General features: G+C 40.4%; 1 long non-coding RNA gene across 1 annotated transcript in view; it reads left to right on the forward strand.

Annotated features, from left to right (window-relative positions):
* Positions 1–4,308: 4,308 nt before the first annotated feature.
* The window catches only part of LOC142071645 (uncharacterized), a 100,229-nt gene continuing 81,206 nt past the window's right edge, over positions 4,309–23,331 (forward strand). The window contains exon 1 of the long non-coding RNA XR_012667848.1: positions 4,309–9,849. This is a non-coding gene — a long non-coding RNA (uncharacterized LOC142071645). The remainder of the gene's footprint in view (positions 9,850–23,331) is intronic.

The following is a 23,331-nucleotide window of genomic DNA, read 5'->3' on the forward strand; positions in this document are numbered from 1 at the left end:
CAGATCCAACAGCTCCAGTGTGTTCCACATGGAAGCACATCTGCTGTGTAAACTGGCATGGTCTGCTGGGAAGATGCTGTGTGAACTCTGTACACTGAGCAAACAGGAAGAGGCATTTCAAAAATTCCTGGGTCTTTAAATGGGGGAGGGATGCATACCGCTGTACCTTCAGGGCAGCAGAGCTTGAGCTGCTGACCAGAGCGGTCATGATGGGCATCCTGGAGGCCAGTTAGGGTGACATAACTGAGTGAGGTGTCCACACTAATGCTGTGTCGTTCTAACTACGTTGCAGAAAGCTCTAAGCGGTGCTTTTGTTGAGGTGGTTGTATTTTGTCAGCATAGCAGGGGAGTCACATTGGCGGGAGGAGCATTTCAGTGTGTACACTTCCACTGATTTTTCAATGAAAGATGACTTTTATTGACAGAAGTGTGTAGTGTAGACAAAGCCTAAAATACAGTAAAAGTTGGGGGGTTACCACTGAAACTTAATGGCTTTTTAAAAAAAAAAATTCAAAAGTTCATTTTGAAAATTTTCATTGAAAAATGAAAAGATTTGAGAAAAGATTTTATTTCTTTTTTCTTTTCTTTTTTGAAATTGTTCATGAACTATCATTATTTTTTTCATCCAGTTCTAATGGTAGTTTTGGGGTGTCAATTTCCACATGTCCAATGTAAGACACCTTAAAGAGGTCGAATTTCTACAAAGTGATGAGCACCCACCCTATGGAAATTAGCTCCGTGATGTCCCGACTAGGCAGCCAAAAACTGAGGAACTTAAAACCGCTAGACACTTCTGAAAACAGAAACCCAGATTTGATAAGTGAAAAGTATTAATAAAAATAAGAGTGAGCAAATATTTACATAGCCAGGAAGTAGTAAGCAGACTTAGATTTTCATACAATTAAACTGAATGCAAATAGGAAAGAGTTAAAACTAGATCCTTGGCTTCAGGCACTACACTTCGAGGAAGCTTCTGAATCAGCGCTCATCATGGGGCACGGAACATAGCTGTTTGCATGACAGTTGGTTATTCATACTTAGTACAGGCCACAATGAGGTGAACCAGCACTCAGAGTCCAGGGTGCCCTCTTCAAATTTTCCAGTGTGGTCATAATACGAGCTGATGGAAGCCAAGACAGCAGCTGGGAGTTACATTTCTAACATGGTTAGTGCACATAGCTGGCTTCTGAGGAGGAAAATTTTTGATGTATCCAAGCCCAAGGTATAAGTTCAAATAATAATTATTAATAAGCCCCCCCTAAATACAGAGGAGTATATAATTATGCATAAAAATACAGGAGACTGGGGGATCTCCATGTAGTTTTAATGCTCAAGTAATAGCAAACTCAAAAATGTGTTCATGTTTCCAGATGAATTAAAGAGAGGACATACGTGATATGAATTCTTTAAATATGAGTTTGAAAGATAAAGTATGTTGTGATGTAAAGCAAAATTCTGCAATTCTCCCACTCTGAGAGCAGGCTCTGGGCTACAATGCCCTGTGTGTCAACCATGTAGGTCCTACTGGATTTGGACACCTGCAGTTCATCCCTTTGGAAGTCTGTGACCAGTGATGAATACAGTGACCAAACGGCCTTCTTAAACCAAAATATTGTTTAACCTGAACAGTAGGAACAAATCATTTACAGAAAAGGACTTTAAAACAACAGTTGTCATAATGTCTAACTTACCTAAAGCCTACTACTCTGTGATGTTGATCTAGGTGGATCTAGCGTCTCCAAACTCCCCCAGCAGGTTCTAGGTGTCAGACTGAACAGATCCCCAACAGCTGACTGATCTCTGGACAGAAAGAGTCTTTTTAATTCCTTTTAGTCCTTTTGATACAGAAGGACCTAGACAAATTGGAGGATTGGGCCAAAAGAAATCTGATGAGGTTCAATAAGGATAAGTGCAGGGTCCTGCACTTAGGACGGAAGAACCCAATGCACAGCTACAGACTAGGGACCGAATGGCTAGGCAGCAGTTCTGCAGAAAAGGACCTACGGGTGACAGTGGACGAGAAGCTGGATATGAGTCAGCAGTGTGCCCTTGTTGCCAAGAAGGCCAATGGCATTTTGGGATGTATAAGTAGGGGCATAGCGAGCAGATCGAGGGACGTGATCATTCCCCTCTATTCGACATTGGTGAGGCCTCATCTGGAGTACTGTGTCCAGTTTTGGGCCCCACACTTCAAGAAGGATGTGGATAAATTGGAGAGAGTCCAGCGAAGGGCAACAAAAATGATTAGGGGTCTGGAACACATGAGTTATGAGGAGAGGCTGAGGGAGCTGGGATTGTTTAGCCTGCAGAAGAGAAGAATGAGGGGGGATTTGATAGCTGCTTTCAACTACCTGAAAGGGGGTTCCAAAGAGGATGGCTCTAGACTGTTCTCAATGGTATCAGATGACAGAACGAGGAGTAATGGTCTCAAGTTGCAGTGGGGGAGGTTTAGATTGGATATTAGGAAAAACTTTTTCACTAAGAGGGTGGTGAAACACTGGAATGCGTTACCTAGGGAGGTGGTAGAATCTCCTTCCTTAGAGGTTTTTAAGGTCAGGCTTGACAAAGCCCTGGCTGGGATGATTTAACTGGGAATTGGTCCTGCTTCGAGCAGGGGGTTGGACTAGATGACCTTCTGGGGTCCCTTCCAACCCTTATATTCTATGATTCTATGATTCTATGATTCTATGATCTTTTGGCTCCCATCATGTGGCAAAACAAGTTTTGTAATTTGGCGAGAGCCCAGAGGCTGAATCTGAATCTTCATGGCTAATAGCTTTGGCATCGTCTTTTAACAGCCCGGAAGCGTTTACCAGGAGGTGGCTTATCTCTGATTCAGTAATGGGGGGGAGTGGGAGGAAGAGGCCACTCCTTGACCCCAGGGTTTTCTTGTCCCATGAGAATTTTTGAGATTTCAAACATATTTCCCATCCTGAATCAGACAGAAAACTCAAAATCTCAAAAATTGTCACACACTGAAAATCCCACCCCCACCAACAACAGTTCAGATGGGATCCATGGAAATGTTTCATTTCAATCATTTTGAAAATTTTTGTTTTGATTTTAACCTTTTAATTTTTTTCTTTACTTTCTTATTATAAATTAACTTACCTTTCTAAACAAAAAGCCTTTCATTTGGAAAATGCTGAAATGGGACATTTCAACAATTTAGAAACTTTAAGAAAATGATATGGGAAATTTGTCAAAACCAACCCTTTCTCTGCAAACACTTTTGGTTTTGATGATATGGTTTGTTGAAATTTTCCCAATAAGATTTACTAAGAACCCCCAAGATACCTTTCCTCTCCTCCCTCAATTTGCTGCTTGCCTGCTCCTGGCCTAGAACACTTCCTGCACCAGGATATCCTGTAGCAATGGCACAGAGCTAACTCACCAGGGGCGCAATTATTCTCCGAGGGTGGTTATGACTTCCCTACCACCTCTTTATGCCCGCTCTAGATGTCTGTCCTACCCTAGTTGGTTCAATGGGCCCCAAAGGGTCAGTAAGGAAAATATGAATCTGTTCCACGTCTCCACTCCACACACAGCACCATAGATGTGTTTTTATAAAAACAATAAATGAAACAAGAAGAGGAATCAAACACTCTTCTGGGTTAGATCCTCTGTTGGGGTAAATTAGTGTAACTCCTTTGATGTCATTGGAGTTATTTTGATTTACACCAGCTGAGGGTCTGGCCCCGTATGAAGAACTTCACAGGTAAATGAAGTCCAGCTTTAAAAACACAGTATATTTCTCTTCGCCCCCGCCCCCATTTAGGCTAGCCTTTGCCAATATTTGTGCTTCAGACACCGCATGCACCTCTGAAATTTCAGAGCAGAAGATATTGTCATCCTTCTGCCCAAGAGTAACAGATGCAAGGCATTGCAGGTTGGTTTCCCTTTGGAGGAAAAATCAATTACTCAGAGTGTGGTTATTTTTGGTGAATTTTTTATATTATATATATTAGTCCTGGAACAGAGGTGGTCATGAATAGCATGCAGAAAAGCCCCTTCCAAGAATTTCCACCAAAACACCTACCCAGGTCCCAGGGACCGACTCTGCTTCAACAATTTATTCCAGTTAAAGAGAGCAAACTATCCTGATGCCTGCAACAGTTCCCTGCAAAAGAAAATTACATCACACAACTAACAACAATATATCATTTTTTCAGACTGTACACTAGTTTCATGATAACAAAACAACTTGTAAGAGTATGTATAACAGTGCCACCTAGTGATTCCTGCCAGAACAATATAAATGGTTCTGGTATTGGGGAAATTCTAATATACTGCTGGCTGCTGCAATAAGGTCCAGTGGAGGAGCTGACTGAGTCCTGCTGCCCCTGGAGTACAGCCACTGGCTTCTCCCTGAAAATAACCTGCTACCCTCATGGGGAATAAGAGGGACAGCTGTTTGGCCCTCTTAAAAGTGAACCTGTAGTCAGTGTGTAGGAAAGAGCCATCGACCCCAAAGAAAACCTGCAAGATAAAGTAAGTGAAGTGGAAACAGGGCATGGGGGAGGAGAGATCATACCTTTCCTGAACGTGAGGTGTAAAGGCTCAATGGTAGGAATGTGGCAGCGGTACAAAGAACAAACAGCTGAGCTGTATGAGTTGTGAAGGCTGAGTTTGCAATTAAAGCATTCAAGTGGCAGGTGAGAGGAAGAATAAAGCAACACTCCAGTGGCATCATAAAACTAAGTAAGGGGGAGACTAGCTTAGAATGGAAGACAGCAGGCTAGCCAGAGTAAACTGTCTGGTTATTGAAGGAGCACTCAAGTGGTAAGGGAAAACTAAGAAAAGAAGAGAGCAGTTTAAGAACAGAGGACAGCTTTCAGCTTTTGCAGCTACAACAGCCCAGATGACACCTCCTCGCTCAAGTTCTGAAATGGTAATAAAACATCAAAGCTTTCCTAGTTTACTCCTGTGTGTTGAGGGAGTGCTAATGGAGAGTCTCTGGATTCTAGAGCTCTGTTTCTGGCATGTTGCTCTGGAGAATTAAGAGATGCAAATACACTCGGGTGACCGGATGGCACAGAAGTCGATGCATGTGAAGAACAGAGATTTACAAGTGAGAAGCACAGGAGCAGATATCAGCAATCGGAGAAAGTTAGCCTGGTTTAACTGATATGTGGTGGCACATTGGTTCTGTAGCCAGTGTTTAATATCAGAAAAAGGTTTTTCATTTATTTTAATTCCCACTGAAAATCAGCTCTTTTTCTTGGGAGTATTTAGTGGGTGCTTCGCTCTCACATACTGCATCTTCCTGCTGCATTTATTTATATTGTGTGACAAGTCAATTGCATTTGAAACAGCACAAGGTCACACAAATCTATGATGATTTTCTTGTCTGCTTTTTGTTTTGTCACTGTTTGGATTCCCTTGAATCTGTTGGAGCAATCAAAAAGGTGGGAACTCAGATTCAAAGGACTTTGGCTCACCCTTAGTCTACTTCATTTCCCCAGTTCTGCTGTTTGCGCTACATTGTTACTAGAGCTGATTGAATGATTCAGCTGTGGAGAGAGGCAGGAGGATTCGCCCCAGTGGGCCAGGAGTCAACCCAAACCTGAACTTCGGTGAGTTCATGTTTGTCACACTTAGGACCTGTTCCCACACCAGTTCAAGTCAGTGGGAAAATTCCCTTCTGTGAGAGCAAGATGAAGCTCGGAGCACCATCCGTGATGCTGTGACATTGACGTCTTCACAACACAGATACCATGTGTGACATGTCACTGTTTCTGGAGGATGGGGAAACCCTTGAGCTCATGGTAGGGTTTGGGATCCATGAACTTTGTGATTAGAACTCAGATTTGTTCACTTTCTTCCCTCATGCGCTTTTATTTCTTTAATCACGGAACATAAATAAAAAAGAAAGCATTTCCTATTCTAAGCACTTCTCCAGCATTAACTAATTAATCGTCCCAGCCACCATCTGCCTCCCCATGAGGTATGGAAGTACGTAGTATTATCTCCCATTTTGTGACTGAGGAACTGAGACACAGAAAGGCTAAAGGCCAGGCTCTGATACCCTAACTCACACTAAGTAGTGTCTTCCTCTGGGAATAGCTCCATCGATTTCAGTGGCAGTGCACCCAAAGAGTTTGACCAGTCATGTCAATGGGAGTTTTTACATTGACTTGAATGGGAGCAGGTCATGCCCAGAAGAAAGTACTACTCAGCATGACGAAGGTCATCAGAATTTGTTCCTTAGTAACTTTCCCAGAGCCACAGGGGAAATCACTATTAAGAATGCATTAGGGAAGTCTCCGGCTCCCAAGCCTGCAGTCAGACCACTGGATTCTCTCTGTGTTGTTATGGACAGTTGTGATCTCAAGTCCTGTGGTGATCAGCACTCTGTGTACAAACTAACTAATTTTATAGTCACAAAGACTTTGTAAAATCTCATACTTCTCTGGTTCTCCCATTTCTATTGCTGCTGGGAACAAAATATAACATTTCAGGGTGCCAGAATGTTTTTTTTTACATCCCTGCATTATAAAGCATGCAAAAATGCCATCTGCAGTTAGTATAACTAACTCCAAGCATGCAGTCCTACTATAGATCCACTTGCAGCTTTGTTCATTTCATTTCTAAACACTTTTCAAGAAAGAAAGAAAATCAATTTTTAGTGCTAATGCCACCTGCAGGTTGAAGAAAAACAGTTGCAAGATTCCTGAAAGCTGAACAAATATATGCCTTTTTTAAAAATCTAAATACAAGGCATGTGCACCTTTCACAGTCAGAAAAATGTCTTTGTCTTTATCAAAAAAATACCTTTTCTAATTGTAGAATCAATGTTAGCAACTTCCATAATTTTGTGAACTAATACCATTGTTTATGGGGAGGATAACATAATGTATACACTGGCAATGTTGATTATTATTGTAACCAGATTCAATTATTTTTTTGGGAACCATGTCTCAGCATGACATGGAGATCCCAGTCATCAAATGTGGGCACCTGAAAAGGACATCCAGTTCCTAAATTTGAATGAAAAAATCAGCATTTAAGCACATCAGTTTTCTTGCTCAGGAACTGATCTGAGCCTTAAGATTTGAGATTTGTATACTAGTGACCGAAAACAGAGCTCTACATCTAACTGGCATTCTAATGGTCTGAATTTGAGATTGGGAGCTAGGCACTACTGAGTTTTAATCCTGGTTCTGACAATAAATTGAGTGGCCTTGAGGAAGCCACTGAAATTCTCTGCCTCAGTTTCTGGATCTGTAAAATGTGGTTACTGATTCCTATCTACTGCACAGGGGCATTGTGAGGAGTAGCCAAAGTGTTCTGAAAGATTAAAAGTACATATAAATGCTGAATAGTATTAGCAGATACTAATTATTTATTTAATGCTGTGAATGAATTATCAAGTGTATGGGACAATTACACTGTGCATCATTACTGTCTGCAAAAGTTCATTATGTCATTGTGTTTTCCTCTCAAATATGGAAGGGATCTTAAAAAACCCCAAGAGATTTCCCCTTCAGAATAATTATGTTATCAATGCTGCTGTTACTATTAGTTTATAATTTGTTACTAGTCCATTTTCAGTTATGCTTTGGCTCCTAGCCTCACTTATACTGTAGTTTTTATAGATGCATGAATTAAATCTAAGAACTGAGCAAAGCTTTGGCAGTCAAGTATATTTGGCTCCCCCTCCTCCTTTGAAAAGGTATCTTGGATCTACATTTTGTAACTATTGGATTTAAATACATGAGACTGCACAACCTCTGACATGATGTAACATTGAATATGATGACATAATATAAGAACAGACAGAAATAATGTGGAAAAGCCCTTTCTGGCTCTAATAGGCAGCTGGTGACACAGGTGAAACACCTACTGTACCACTTAATAAAATTATTTTAATTTAGAAGAGGAATGAAGAAATGGAGCCAATTACCTTAGTGGATCTGACAGGCAACCCTAAATGGATCCTCAACTTCCTCAGTTTGGGCCATTTTTATCCCTCTGAATAATGATAAAATGAGTTAGAAGAGATGCCTGAGGAAATTCTGCACATTTTCAGCCCAGATAATATTAATAGGGAAGTCTTCGAGCAGCAGAGAAAGAAACCTGAACAAATTATCATGTTTTCACTTTTGTCCCATTTTCTTTGACTGAATTACAGGAGACTTGTGCCCTTCATTCCTGACAATGAGCAGGGGCCTTTGGGAGAACTCTAGTGCTCTTATTCACCAGGAACATGTTCTGGTGGCCAGAGTAAAATGTCACCCAGGAGGATATGGCCTGTATATACGAACTGACCTTGACACTCCAAAAAAGGTTTAGAATGTTTTTTTTCTGAATAAGAATATAATTTGCAGTTATACTAGCTGTATTAGAAAAAGTTTCAGGGCTATAAATCCTCATGCTTTAGGGCATAATCTGATTGACAGCTGGAGTCAAGAAGGAATTTTCTCCCCAAGCACCCCTGCAGTACAGAACTGCACAGCTGGCCAGGTGATTTTAATGTTCCTCTGAAGTACCAGGTACAGGCCACTGCCAGAGGCAGCACACTGGACTAGGTGGACAAATGCTCTGTTCCAGTATGGCAACTTCTATTTTCCTGTGGACATATAGATTTCAAAGTGCAAGATAAATTCTGTCAGATTAAATCAATGCAATAATTGCTGAGCAATTGCCATCTGATATCTAAACAGCATCATCAGTCTGATCCTAGTCCTAATTTTAAAACAGACACCTCTAAAAAGCATATTTCTTTTGTGGGGAGAGGAATAAAATCCTCTAAAATGATGTAAATTAATCTAAATTCATGTTAGTTTCAGTGACAGCAATGTTAATAGTCATTCAGGCTGTTCAGTGGTATTTGTGGGATGAATTCTGCATCTTAAAATATAGCAGAGGAGCTGGAGAAATGTTGTTTTGTGTGAAGATTTTTTTTCAATAGCACGTTCCACTATAACTTCTGGGGGAAACTGAACATGGGAGCTGCTGTTCCTTTAAGACCAGATGTAGCTTGCAGATCAAAAGGGCACAGCATTCACCCATGTCATTGTCCCCTGAAAGATCAAAACCTCATTATATACTTGGTGCAATATCTGTTCTTCTAAGGTTGTTTACATATTTCTTTCTTTCCTTTTTTTTTTTCGAGTCCCTACTTCTTCTTTTCTCCATCTATTCTTATCACTTTTGAATTACAGAGATCTATTTTCAGATGAACACATTGAACAAAACCTTCATCTGTTTTTCCCCCCCAACATGGCGGTATGTGCTTATGCCCGCTATCTGCATAAGTCTTTTGTGTATTGCTAATGGAGTGCTGGAATTGTGGCAGCTCTGAGCAGGGAATACATGTGAGCAACAATATGCTGACAGACCTCTCGGTGGAATCTAATCTGTTCCAGCTCATGCACTCCTCAGAAACTATTTAACTTTCATTAAACTGTGTTTGATATCAGCTAAATAGAATGCATACGGCACCAATATAGCTCATATGGTCTCATTCATTCGATCACAGCAGTGATTTTTCCTTATATTTTCCCCCACTTGTGTCAGTACCCAGTATAGCTGGGTAAATAGGAGACCTTTGAAGATATAGTTAGTACTCAGATTTCTTTATTCTTTTGTGCTGGTTTCTTAGTGTTGAAACAGTGATTCATGTATGTCTCAGACAGCCTCCATTAATTTCATGTAATGTAGCTTTTATCTCGTAGCTGGGACAACTATCTCCAGTACAGTCTCTCTACAGCGTGTCTCTTACAGCCTACCAGCTTCCCAGCCCCTTCCCCATTTCTTTTGGAAGGGACTCATTTGTGGTCGGTTTAGTTGTTTGTTTTGTTTTAAAACATGAATACATAAAGAAGCTGAGTGGGAAGAAGTAAGGTAAAGACCTTTCTGTCCGTGTGGGTGTCTTTATGTCTCATGTGGAAGGGGGGGAAAAAAAAAGGAGGGAGGCACTGGGGGAGTGGGCTAACGTATCTTTGGTGGCCGCAGCACCTATTCACAGTGCACTGATTTGATTATGAATGCAGCACAGTAGGAGCGTGCAGTTTCTGGTGAGCGTTGGGAGAGTGGATTTACAAGCCAGGGCTGTTTAAAAGTTTGAATGGTCAAATGCTTCTTAAAAAAAAAAAAAAAAAAAAAACAATAGAAAACCCACAAGTGGGAATATTAATGCTACAAATAAACATCATTGCTTCGTTTGCAAAGAAAAAACTCTCGTTCCTTGAATGCTCTGAATGTACCTTAAGAAGGAGGATGGGGAGAGGAGAAACATAAACCTGATTGGGAAAAGTGAAAACGATTATCCTATGTTGTCTTTAAAGATACTTTTTTTCCAATTACGTTTTATTAAGTCCAAAGGAATAATCACCATTTTTTATATTGCTTAAGAGAAACAACATGGGGTACTTTGGTAGAGGGAACCCAATTATTTGGGATATTATTTTGTGAAACCTTTTCATTTTATTAGTATACCAGAGGGTTTTCACATTTGCAAGGCTAAATCCTGACTATTATTGCTTTTTTGAAAAAAAATCTCACTGAGGCAATTAATTTTAATACATTAACACCAGTTGCTGTTGTGTTGTATGTTTTAAAAAAATGTGAAGGGGGGTGGGGGGGAAGCAAGCTTCTTATACTATTTATCATTCAGTTCATAAAGATGCCACTTACGTCAGCTCATGTAATAAGCAATGGGCTTTTGAGTGAGACGGTTTCAATGGGTAGGAACTTTGAGAAGTCCTGGCCTGAGCTGAGTGAATGTAAGCACCTACACTATAGAAATGGTACAGCAGAAAGGCTGTGAGAGCTGGATGTAGCCACACACTCTTTCTGTGTGTTTGTCAGTCCTCTGGAAATAAAACTGAACCAGTGTAACTTTATTTTTGAGCACAATGACAATGCACATAGAATGCCTGATACTGTGACTTGAAAGGTGATATAAAATTATAAAAAATTAGATAAACGTATTGACATTTTGCTATATATTATTAATCTTATTAATAGCATTAACAAAGGCTAATTGAAAATGCATCATTTATAATTATGTTAGTCTTCATGTTAGTGCATTTTTGTCAGAGTAAACTAGAAAGGAGTAATTAACACTCTAGTGTTATTTACCCCTGTTTTTATTAAAGCTGGTGTTAACACAATGTTAGAGATGAATATAGCCTGATTTCACTGAATACCACAGAGCACAGAATTCAGAGGCAGTGAAATTAAAAGCTGCAGTTTCCTGTATCATGAGCCTAAAAATAAAACCAGCTTTAATATTGCAGAATAAGGGTACGTAAGGCTGGAGTAGTATAGTGACTATTCATCTCTTATTTCTGTGACATAAAAGGCAGAATTATCAGCCCCATTATTTTCTACCTGCCACAGGTACCCAAGCAACAAGCCAATTCATTCTGATACTTCTCTTATCTGTTTTTAAAACATACCATAAAAAATATTCCTGTGATGTGATCCAAGGGACTATAGGTTAGTGTGCACACTGGAAAGGTAATGACCGATGAGCAGACATGTTTAAATTGCAGCAGACTAGGAGGAGGAATCCTGGATCAAAAACCAATCCACAGTACAGGAGGCATGGAGGTGTTTCTTTACATTACTTCACATCATGCACAGTGGACAGCTAACAATGCCACTGAGATAATTCTCTGGAGAGAAAGGCTGTCACCATAACACTTAACCCACCACAATCCAAGTGGATAACACAAAGGCATTTAAAATGTGTGCATGACTTAAAGATGGGATCAAGCTGCAAAATTCAAATCCAGAGCTGTGCTTGGTACGCCTAAGGAGAAGGTGGAAGAGGTTCTGTTCTGCCATCTTTCTGCCCCTCCAATACTGGAGTCAGCTGGGAGTAGGCTTTCCTCTTTCCTGTTCAAGTTAGGACAGCCACAGGATGCTCTAAGTATGGCCCCTTAGGAGCTGTTATGTTGGCCCAGGATCACTAAACTGTAATGTGATCTGCCCATACTTTCCCCTGGTCCTGGATCTGGCACTGAAATGTTCAGTGTTCATGTGTATGTGTGTGTGTGTGTGTGTAAAAGAGAGAAAGTGAAACATGCCTTAGAGCTAGAGGATTCCAAATCTGCGCAGTCTGAGCGGCTTTAAGTCCCCTTTGAGCCCTGGACACAAGGAGACTTACTCTGGGCTGAGGATCTGGCCCCTTGATTCTAAACACCCCAAACTCTGGGTGCATTTAGAGCCAGGGTTTTGGTTCATGATTATATAAATTACGGATATTTGCAATATTCAGAACTGGATAATATGCTTCACATTCCAATCATCTCCACAATTTTGAGGATGAGGTACTTGGACCCGGGTTTTGGTTTGGGCCCATCTCTACTCACAATGCATTACTCAGTAAAGGCTGCTGGAGAAGGCTTGAAATGATGTGGGATTAACTTCTTTAAAGTTTTCTGCAACCTCTGCTTTCATGACTGACTATTTCTGATGTAAGTAATTTACAATGACAAATGGCAACAGCTCATGCCAGATTTGTTTGGAGCAGAGGCAAAATTGGGTCTAAAATAAACAACATATTGTGCCTCACAATCAGGTACAGTTTACAGGTATGGCTCTGATTCATAATCTCTGCTCAGTGCTTCTCTCTTGCGCTAATGAAAATCATGGCATATTGGTTGTTCTTGCTGCCAAGTGATATGGCCATGCCCTCTCCACAGTATCCAACTACAAACATGCTTGATGGGGACTCTCTGGGGGATCTGCTTTGCTGTTTTTACACTGTTAACATATGTAGGTACACCTGAAAGCTACAGTCTGCCACTTCTTGTGGACCTCACTTGGGTACCTTTGCTCTTTTGCCACCAAGGGTTAATTTTCTAATGGCTGCTTTGCTGTTGAAGCTGGCCAAGTTTTTCATCGCCTGCAGAGCACCACAAGCTGCGATTTGGAGCCAGGAAACACCATTAATTTTCTAAATAGGAAGGATCACATATGTAAACTGTCTGGTTCTATAACCAGTTGGGCAGGTAAAAGGCAAAGAAGAGGAAAATAGATTCTTTTTCTGAATCTGCCAACTGCACTTCATAAACTCTTCAGCAAATTTCAGCCTTCCTTCATCCTCAGCATTGCCAGTATTCAATTTTACTGGGAAAGGTCAGGTTGATGATTTATTGAACAGTTATTGAAGTTGTTACATAAGGTTGTATAGAAAAGTTCCCGAAGAATTAAAGAAAGGGCTAAACTAAGTTAATGGATCACACTTCATATTTCAACTTGGTCTATAATTATGTCTTAAACCCACCAATATTGTTTAATTCTATCGTGTATACCAAATAGAGATATGGCCCATTTGTGTCACTAGAGGTGGTCATATGCTTTGCCCTAGGAGGTCACTAAAAAAGTATGATTTGGATGTTCGGTATGCGTACTGTACACCCTCAAAATACTCATAGTGGGTGGATATATAGAGAATATAGAGCCAGCTTCCCAATTATTCAAAAAGACATGTCAATGAGAGTATAAAAGAAAGACTGGGAGTCCAGAGGTCTGTGTTCCATTTCCTGACTTTGCCACACACACTATCTGTGAGCTGGCACAAGTCACGTCAGCCTGTGCCTCAGTTTCCCTATTTGTAACAAATACCTACCACACAAGACTGCTCTGAGGAGTGATTAATTAATTAATTAATTCAGTGCTTGGAAAGCACTTTGAAATCCTCTGATGGAATGTGATTTAGACATTCCGAAGAATTATGCTTATTATAAAAATAAATCCATTTGCTTTTTCTTTTAAAGCGCTTCGCTGCCTGGGTGAACATTAGGCTTTCCCGCCTTTTCCTGGTCATTCCCTGAATACTTATTAATTGTATTTTATCCGTTTTGTTGTCTGAAAGGAAAAAACCTGTTTCACTGGGAGTTCACACACCTGAAATACTGCAAGACAAACCTCTAGTCCTGCTCCATGTACCAGGTACAGTATCTCGGATGCACCAGCATTCCTGTGGAACACCAATATGCCCCACGACAGCTCAGAAGCTCAAGCAAGGATCAGCACCTAAAGAGTTCAATCTCACAAAAGTTACTAACAGAGCAAACACACTAGAGCATAACAAATGCTTTTTAGGCACCATCCAGATATATCATAGCATGGCATGTTGGTAACTGATGTGGGCTCACGTGTCCATGTATTTCTGACCCCAGTGCTTACTCTGGAAAGTAGTCCTAGCAACGTACACTATGCATTTGCAGGATTGGGCCCTTACTTAGTTCAGTTTTTTTCCTTTTGCCTACTTTCCTTCCTAAGGAAGAGTATTATTCATTAAGGACTCTGCAGATCCCACCAGAGCTCATTTTAGCTGAGATCCCTGTATGATCTTCCGAAGCCTTTAAAGGGGAATGAGCCTTGGCCTCTCTTTTATGGGCTGCATAGTGACCTGGCTTCAAAGTGTGAAAAGCGGTTCCAAGATTCCCTTTGTGCAGCACAGTCTCTTAATTGCACTTTTAAACACAGTGTAATTTTTGTAATTAACATTATGGTTTCAGAGGGCAGAGAAGCCTGCTCTATGCTAATTACAAATTGGAGTAGTAGTAGTAGAAATTCAAGGCTCCAGACATTGGGGCGGAATGCAGTTTTTATGAAGGGTTTCAAAGATTCTCCATGGGCTCTGTGTTCTGAGTTATCATTAGCATTTGATAACATAAAGAATTTTTATAACATGTGACAGATTTCTATGTGACGATTTTACCTGATAACCGGAAAATTTACATAAAGACCTTCATTAGCTCTCTGCTCACATTACTGGAAGTGTAAGAACTACAGCACACTGGCTCCTTATAAGACAGTGTTTAGGAGCCAAAGAATTTGTGCTTTATAATAAAATTTGCAGTACATTATGAAGGAAGGTTATTATAATCTTCAGTGATGTTAGAAATCAGAGCAATTCAAAGAGTGAGAGAGAGATGTGACGGAAAAGAGTGTTTCAGTATTGCTATGTAACAGAAAACCTCATAGTGTAGTAAAGGTGATGTGGATGGATATATATATATAGTATCTGGGGCTAGGTCCTCAGCTGCTGTAAACTGACATAGCTTCACTGACTTCAGTGGAGCTATGACTGATTCACACCAGCTGAGAATCTGGCCCCAGGTTTATAGAATTCTACAGAGTCAGCGGAAGACTTTCTGGCATATAACATCAAAACCACAATGAAATATACCTCCCTTCCTTGCTCCGCCCTCCCCTCTGGAAAGCTCGTTTGATACACAGCATTATCTTATTACACATCAATACATATATTTTATCTTTCTATTTAAATCTGAGCTTGCAGAAAGAACAGCAGCAGCCAGGAGTATCCTAACAACAGTGTGCCCTGCTCTGTTACACTCATGTAAATTGGAATAACACCAATGGAGTTAATAAAGCAGAATTTGGCCCGGTTTGTGGATAAAATGGATTGTGCTGCCTATGCTGAAGAAGGAAGCAGTGCAATAGGTGGTTTGTTGAGGGCAATTGCAACATCAAGCTTGTGTCACTAAACACTTTCTGCACTGTCTCCGTCAAGAGATGGGGCATAGTGACAAAGGCTGTAAGGCTGAGAGCCTTTCAATGTGTGTGGATCAATTAAGCAGCAATAGTGACAATTTTTGGAAGCTTTCTTTATGGAGTAAATTAGAATTTACCATTATTCCATGCTGTCTTATTATTTGGTACTATACGTATGCTGCTGGATGTATGGAAGCCATACGCAGCAGCATTCTCTCAGTGGGACACAATTTCCTTCATGAGGGATTCTTTTTCTTTGAGATTACGGCAATAATGCATAGCCTTGTGATGACATCATAATAGAATTCTAAGTCCCAAGAAACAATTTGGGAAAGTGTATCAATACGTCTTTTACAATCATAACATAATATGGCTCCCATTGGGAAATCAGGTTAGCCCCTAGATTTCTGTAATTCTTTAAGCACATTATCATCTGTTTAAGGATACATCACTGCATTTTGTGGAAATTTAATATTTAGGTATTTCATATTTATTTCCATCCTTAGTAAATAACCAAAATTGCTCAGTTGCATAAAGTCATGTTGATTGCAAACTAAGCAGGAAAATAGAATAATAACTAATCTATGCTGAATGTCTATATAAAACACGCTGATGTCACTCTGAACCAACCAGGCCATCCCAGCCAGGCCTCTGTCACATTGATTACACTAACTTCAGTTTAAAATACTTACACACACACTCTCTCTCGCTTACTTTAAATAAAAGCATAGTTTGGGAGAACATGACTATTCTAATTGAATTGTTGCACAGCGGCTACCTTTGCCTGTAACTCTCCAATTGGATTGTTAAACCCATATGGTATATTTTACAAGCCCCGTATATCCTTGCAACATGAAAAACAACCAAATTGGATTTTCAGAGTTCCCTCCACTCCTGTATAGCAGGTCTCCCTTCTCCCCATATTGGCAAACACAGTGCTTAGAGAAACGGAAAAGAAATCCTAGATAAATGATCAAACTTTCATAGTATATGGCTTTTATTTTTACAAAATATTTGCTTCCAGCAGAGTGTATCTTAATTTACAAATGCAGAAATCTGTCATTAAGATTTGACCCAGCCGCATGGCATTGTCAAATGCAATACCGTATCTTTTAATAGTTTTATATCAAGTAAGGATATAACATATCATTAGTTTAAATGTATTTGCAAGCAATTACCCCCACCAGGATATTTGTGAATGCTCATGCAAAATTGATGAAATTCTGACATGCTTAAACATTGTTCATTTAGCTCTATTCGTTATGTATAGAAAAAATAGAATAAATAATTCTGCTGTCACTCACAGACTACTGTTAGGCATTTTCATTCTGTTCATGGTTTCAGTCCTGCCTTTAAACTATAGCCTTTGGTGATCATTTGGAAAAACAGTTTCATATATGTTTAATTTTAAATAGATATACTAGATTATTCATTTGCCTTATTATTGTTCAATGCAGTAATTTAAACATGGACTAGATTTACTGCATGTCAGCTGCCTTTTCTTTTACAAAATGGGATAAATTATTAAATGAGTAGAGGTTGTTTGACAACGGGTTTTCCAGTACTTCACAAAAGAAAGACCTTTGACATTCTGCTGTCTTTCAAAAAGAATAAAGAGTAAATCAATTAAGGCACTATGCTGTGGCTCAAAAACACACTGTTATGGCACTTTCTTGCTTACCTCTAAATTGACTTGGGAAGACTCAACCATTGCAACAGCACCACAAGGTAAGTAACTGATTTAATTGTCAAGTTCTCTTATAGGCATCATTCTCTGGCTGAAGCATCTTGAAATATCTCTGAGGTGGCTTTTCAACAGGCATCTGCTTGCTTTCTTGAGTTAGAGAAAATCATCAAAATCAACCTCCCATAAACTGTGCCATGCAATATAGATTCTTTGCCAGCTTAAGGTTATATTTACTAATGATTGTTTAAGACACTTTTGTCTGCATTTTATCTGAAACTAGTAACAGTTCAGCATCCCAGACAGGAGAAGTCACACTTCCAGTAGTTGAACCCTTACATTTGCGAGCTCTTATGTAACTTCACAGAAAGTGGTAGACATCCCACTTCTTTGCACATTTAAAACTTGGATAAAACATTAGAATATACACTGTCAGGAACAATTCTGCACTGGCAAGGAATTGGACTAGATGACCCAGTAACTCCTGTAGTTCTAGTCAATCTCTAATTTCTGCAATCTCCACTAATTTCGGTGGTTAGCTCACCACTTGAAAAGTGCTTGGGATACTCTGGAATGACTGAAAGACACTAAAAGAGTCATTTCACTCAAATAATATCTTAAATCTTGAAAGAACCCCAATTACGAATTAGATAAAGCACAAGTGAGTAGCAATGAATAAATAAATAAATAGATCCCCATTTTCCTCCCCAGCCTGTGTAATGAATGAGATCTTCAGTGCAAAGGGCCTGAGTCTCCTCTTCCAGAAAAATAAATCAAAACTAATGTCTTTGAAGTCAATGATATTATATTGGTGTAAAATAAGTATAAAGGAGAAGAGAATCAGTCCTAGTGCAATTGACTGTGCAATCCTTCCTTAAGCTGGGGGGTCCCTTACTCAAGTAACACCATTATTTATGCTGTGCTATCCCAGAGTAGTTAATAGTGCTGTCAGAATTAAGGAGCTTTAGTTCATTTCTCTCAAATTATGCTATTGTTGCTATTGATCATCTATATATAAAGCCTTTCATTCCAAGGTGTGCAAAACACTTTGCAAACAAAGGGCTAACTCCTGCCACCAATGGAGAGCATACAAAATGCATATAGAAGAGACTTCCAGAATTGGGTCATCCGGTCCACTTCCCCATCAATGCAAGACTGTTTCCCTAGAAGCTCTATTCTAGTGCTTTATTCATGCATGTTCAAATGTCCCAAGTGATAGGGCTTTGCCCACCTCCCTTTGGAAACTATTCCACAGCCTAGCATTCTGACTGTCGGGAAGTTTCCCTCAATATTCAGCCTTACTTTTCCTTTTTTACATTTTATAACAGTAGAACAATGTGCAGACTATTTTAGTAGAGTGTCAGCCAGTCAGACTGAGACATGTAGCCTAGAACCAACAGATGCAGCTGATGGCTCAAGAATAGAGCTGTCAATCAAGAAGGATGAGCTCTTTGGCGTTGAAGAACACTCTCCTGGACAACTGGAGTAGATGGGAGATGACACAGTCTGCCATGATCACCCTAAACCATATTTCCCTCCTCTCCTCAAAATCCTCTCTTCCTTCTCTCACTGCTCCAGAAGGGTTGGTACAACCCCAGCAGTTCAGTGAACATAAAGGCGCCTTTTCAGGCGAGAGAGAGGGGCAGGATACAGAGAGGCCAGCTGCATGGGTCCCAACAGAGAACTGGTTGCAGAGCCAGCATGCCTCCATCTGTACTGACCCTCAAGATCAGTCAGGTCGGAGTGGAGAAGCTTCTATGTGGAAGTACCTAGATTACATTGCCGTTGCTCCCACATAGAAGAGAATCAGGATTATTGATTCTTCTGTAGTGCTGACTTGGGCAGTATTTGGTGCACACAGCAATGAATAATTCTGTGTACACAGGGCAATTGTTTCTGGTTTTTAATCTGATTGGCCTACATGGAGCTATACTGTTAGGAGAGGACTGAGTAATTGGTATTTGGACACAGTATATAACCTTCTGCCTCTTTAAACCCAGACCAGCTGGCTTGCAGGTGAAATGAGATGGCATCTGTCTCAATCCAGTTCTCAGTGGGCAGATGTTCACTTTAAAAAAATCATCATAAATGAAACAGTGTGGTCTTGTAGCTAAGGCTCTGGAAGGGGAGACAGGAGAACCTGGTCTGGGTTTAATTCCCAGCTCTGCCACTGACCTGCTGCATTACCTCAGGCAAATCACTTCCCCTCTCTCTGCCACTCTTTCCTTTCCAATTTCTTGTTTTGTCTATTTAGAATGTAAGCTCCTTGAGGCAGGTACATTCTCTTACTAGATGTTTGTACAGTGCCTAACACAAAGCTTATGAGTACTATTATAATACAAGTAATAGATAATGATTTGACACTAGGACTGAATTGCTGTGGATATATATGAAATATATTTTACCCCCTCTTCAGTACAGGTGTGAGGGTCTTGGCAGGAGAAAGTTTGCCATTGCCTGTGCTATACCTATTTTGTGTATAAATGCATGATTTGTGTCTTCTGGCACCTTTCAGATCTGCTTCCCATGTCCAAGGGGCTTCTCATTCTTGAACTAGAGGTCATTTTTAAAATAAACCTTCTAAAGTTATTCCTCCTGAAGTGAAAAAGAGCTCAAGCAACATGCTGTCCCCACTGCTAAATTTTCACCGGGCCACATATGTTGCCTGATGGCAAAAAAAAAAAAAAAAAAAAAACAGCGGTAGGAGTGTGGAAAGCTAGTGAACACAGATTGCCCAGGAAGGGACTTGCCTGCTAGTCAGGATTTCGCAAACTCTCACAATTCTATTTGAAAGTATTGCTTCCAGAGAAAAGGTTAAATGAGGTTTAAGTGCAATGTAATAAACCTTCACTGTTCATAAAGTTGGGTGATAAATGTATGTATGGTTACTGTATATAAAAAATACTGAGGTCAAAAGCCAAAGATAAGGAGTTAAGGTTTGCACTCATGGATAGGTGAGGCCCCCAAATTGTAAAATTCCATGAAAATGGCAGCTTGTCAGTCAACAACTTGATCAGCTCTAGAGAAGCACATTCCAAAGCTCTGCTCAGCCCTACATTATAAACATTCTTTATGTGATATACAGTGTGCTATGACATGTAATTTGTTTGGTTCCAAGAGACTAGGACAAGGGTTTGGAAGGTTCACTGCATTGTAAAAGAGATGTGCCTGGCTGCAGGTTTTCACATTTGTAAGTAGTGGGCTGAGAGCAGAAAATGCTCTCCTCCTGTGGATGAATAGCACGGTGTACAGCATTTTGCTGATATTTGGACATCTGTCCAGGCACCTAACCCAACAGTAAGAGGGCCCTCAATGAAGGTTTTGCATTCACAGGGGTATCCTCCTGCAGAGTTTCAGAGTAGCAGCCATGTTAGTCTGTATTCGCAAAAAGAGAAGGAGTACTAGTGGCACCTTAGAGACTAACCAATGTATTTGAGCATAAGCTTTCGTGAGCTACACCTCACTTCATCCGATGAAGTGAGCTGTAGCTCACAAAAGTTTATGCTCAAATAAATTGGTTAGTCTCTAAGGTGCCACTAGTACTCCTTTCCTCCTGCAGAAGTTATTACTTCTGAAGTAAAACACACTGGACAACAGAGGTGTTGGTGGAAGGGTGGGTTCCACAGTTACGGGCAAAAGGGAAGCCCTTTAAAATAAAGTAGGTCATCACAATTCATGATGTCCCCTCTCATCAGTGGTTCCCACCAATTTAAAACCACCCTATTTTCATTTGCCATTAGCAATAGATGTACTGGTTCATCAAAAATAAGAAGTTTCCAGCCCAGAAAATCTTCACCCAAGACTCAGACTGAACTGATCCAAACCAGATTCACTTTCTCCACCTCAGCTTTTGTTACTTTTGTTTATACTCTTATCAGTTTTGGTTCCAACTGGGAGTGGTAATACCAAAACACTCCAGGACATTCTTATGGTATTTCACACCAAGTGGAAGCACTGGGAACTAAAGAGAAAGGCTATGGTGACAAGGTGTATTTCCAACTTAAAGGCCAGATTCTGATACCTTTATTCAGGTTGAATAGTACCCCAATCCACGCATGGTCCCATGGAAGTAAATGGTGTTTTGAGCTACTGTGTACAATGCATATGAACAGAACATAGCTTTAATTATTCTTATTTTAAAGGGGAACTCTTCTGGCTAGGAGCAACCCAATATATCAAATACTGTCATAGGCTGTCCTGATTCAGTGGGGCATCTTGCAAAGTGAGTTCACTTGAATTCTACAGACAAACTGATATTTAACTCAACACGGTCACCTGAGCCTTAAATTCCGTAACAGAAACAACAGTCCTTCACTGGTCCAACCAAAAGAGTGCAGTTAGAATTAGGCCCCTGATCAGACTGGGTGGCTTAGGTTCAGACAGGGAAAATCATTCCTTCCCTGTCCCAGCTTCATCCACAATTGGCCCCTAGAAGAAGCAGCCAGCCCTTTTTATCTGACTTACTGTGCCCCAGTTGGCTTCTGCCTGCTCCCAGCCCTTTTAGCCACTGGAGGACCATCTTGCTCGTTTGGGCAGTAACTACTCCTGGGCGGCCTCTCTAGGCAACTATCGGAGGTCTGAACTCACTGCTCTTTTTCTCCAAAAGTATACCTTCTTCAAGCAAGGAGTGCCCAGGCGTCAGGGTCTCCAGTAGGGGGCAGCAAATGCCTGGTATACACTGTCAAAAATATTTTTCTTTCTCTACAGTTATTTGAATAATAGGTCTTTTTGCTGGGGAGTGAAGAATGGGGGAAGTCATGAACCTCAACAACACAAGTAGAATTTTGTATAAATAATAATAGTATTGTTCTGGTGCCTTTAGGGATAAACTGCTTGTAGAATTTTCAAAATTGGTATGTATTTATTATTTAGAAAACTGTCTACAGAGAAATGTCCTGCACAGCAAGGAGGTATTATGTACATTACTCCAATTAATAAGGTTAAGGAAGTAGTCACCGTATGATGATATTTAAAAAAAATTAAGTGTTACTCTCTTATGAGCACCCACTTAGACAAATACTGTCTCCTCACTCATGGCCATTGAAGGCCCTTGATGCAATAGAACCATTGTGGTATTGTGCTACAGGGTGTGATGGAGAAAGGCAGCATTCTGGGACTGCATAAAAAGCAAGTGGGGGAGCAACTTGTGGGGCAATAGAGGAGATGGAGGGAACCTAGGATGCACAATTAAGAGGCTCCACCAGTCATTTCCCACACGGTAGGGATTGCAAATGCTGGAGAGGCTAGTTAGTACAAGCCTAAAGATGCAGCCGTACAACAAATAGTGGCATGGAAAGGAGAAGTATTCCATCTCCCAGTACCTCAGGACCCCTTTGTCATGCCCAGCTTCTGAGGCTTGGCAAAAGAATAAAGGATTTGCCCAAGTAGGCACATTAACAGTAAGGACCTTACTTCAGCACAGCAAAGGAGAATATTACCCTAAGTGCTTAAAAAAGAAAAACTCAATCATTCTTAAGAGATTATTTGGTAGGATGTTTCCTCAAAAGCCAAAATATACAGAGACCATCCACTTCCCTATATTAACCATGAACTGTCATGGTGTGAAATATCAACTGTCTTGGAGAAATGTATTCATCTCCCCATAATGCTGTGAATTGTACTCATGGAAGGCAAGCCACGAACCTCACTGAGAGAACCTTGCAGTGTATACTATGACTGGCAGGTATTCCGTTGTGAATAGAGGCATTCCACAGCTAGACACCATTAGTTACCAGTAGAGAGGCCCATCCATATATTATGTTTGTAGTGACAATCGTTTCCTTCAAAATGAGTTGTTATCAGGATTAAGGAGCTGTTTACTAGAAGTGAGCATTAACCACACCCAGCCTTTCCTCTGCTGGGGAAGTTATGGGAAATGGACATTTTGAGGGGGAATTGTTCTGTTTAATTTCTCCTAAATTCTTCCTTGCAGACATTTTTCAGCAGGCCAGATCCTAAACCTCTTCCTGATTCAGCTTCAGTGAGAGTACTGACTTAACATGGGCTTGTGAGACTTGGCTGAATATGTTTCAGTCAATTTTAAAAGAAAACATGAAAACAAATAATCCCTGAATAATTCTAAAACCCCATTAAGGCATCTTGTCCAGCCTGCTGGCAACTAAAGTATGTTCCCTCCACTATATTTCTGGGTATTTTCGACAGTA

This window comes from Caretta caretta, chromosome 3, assembly GCF_965140235.1.
Source record: "Caretta caretta isolate rCarCar2 chromosome 3, rCarCar1.hap1, whole genome shotgun sequence".
In the NCBI taxonomy this organism is placed as follows: domain Eukaryota; kingdom Metazoa; phylum Chordata; order Testudines; family Cheloniidae; genus Caretta; species Caretta caretta.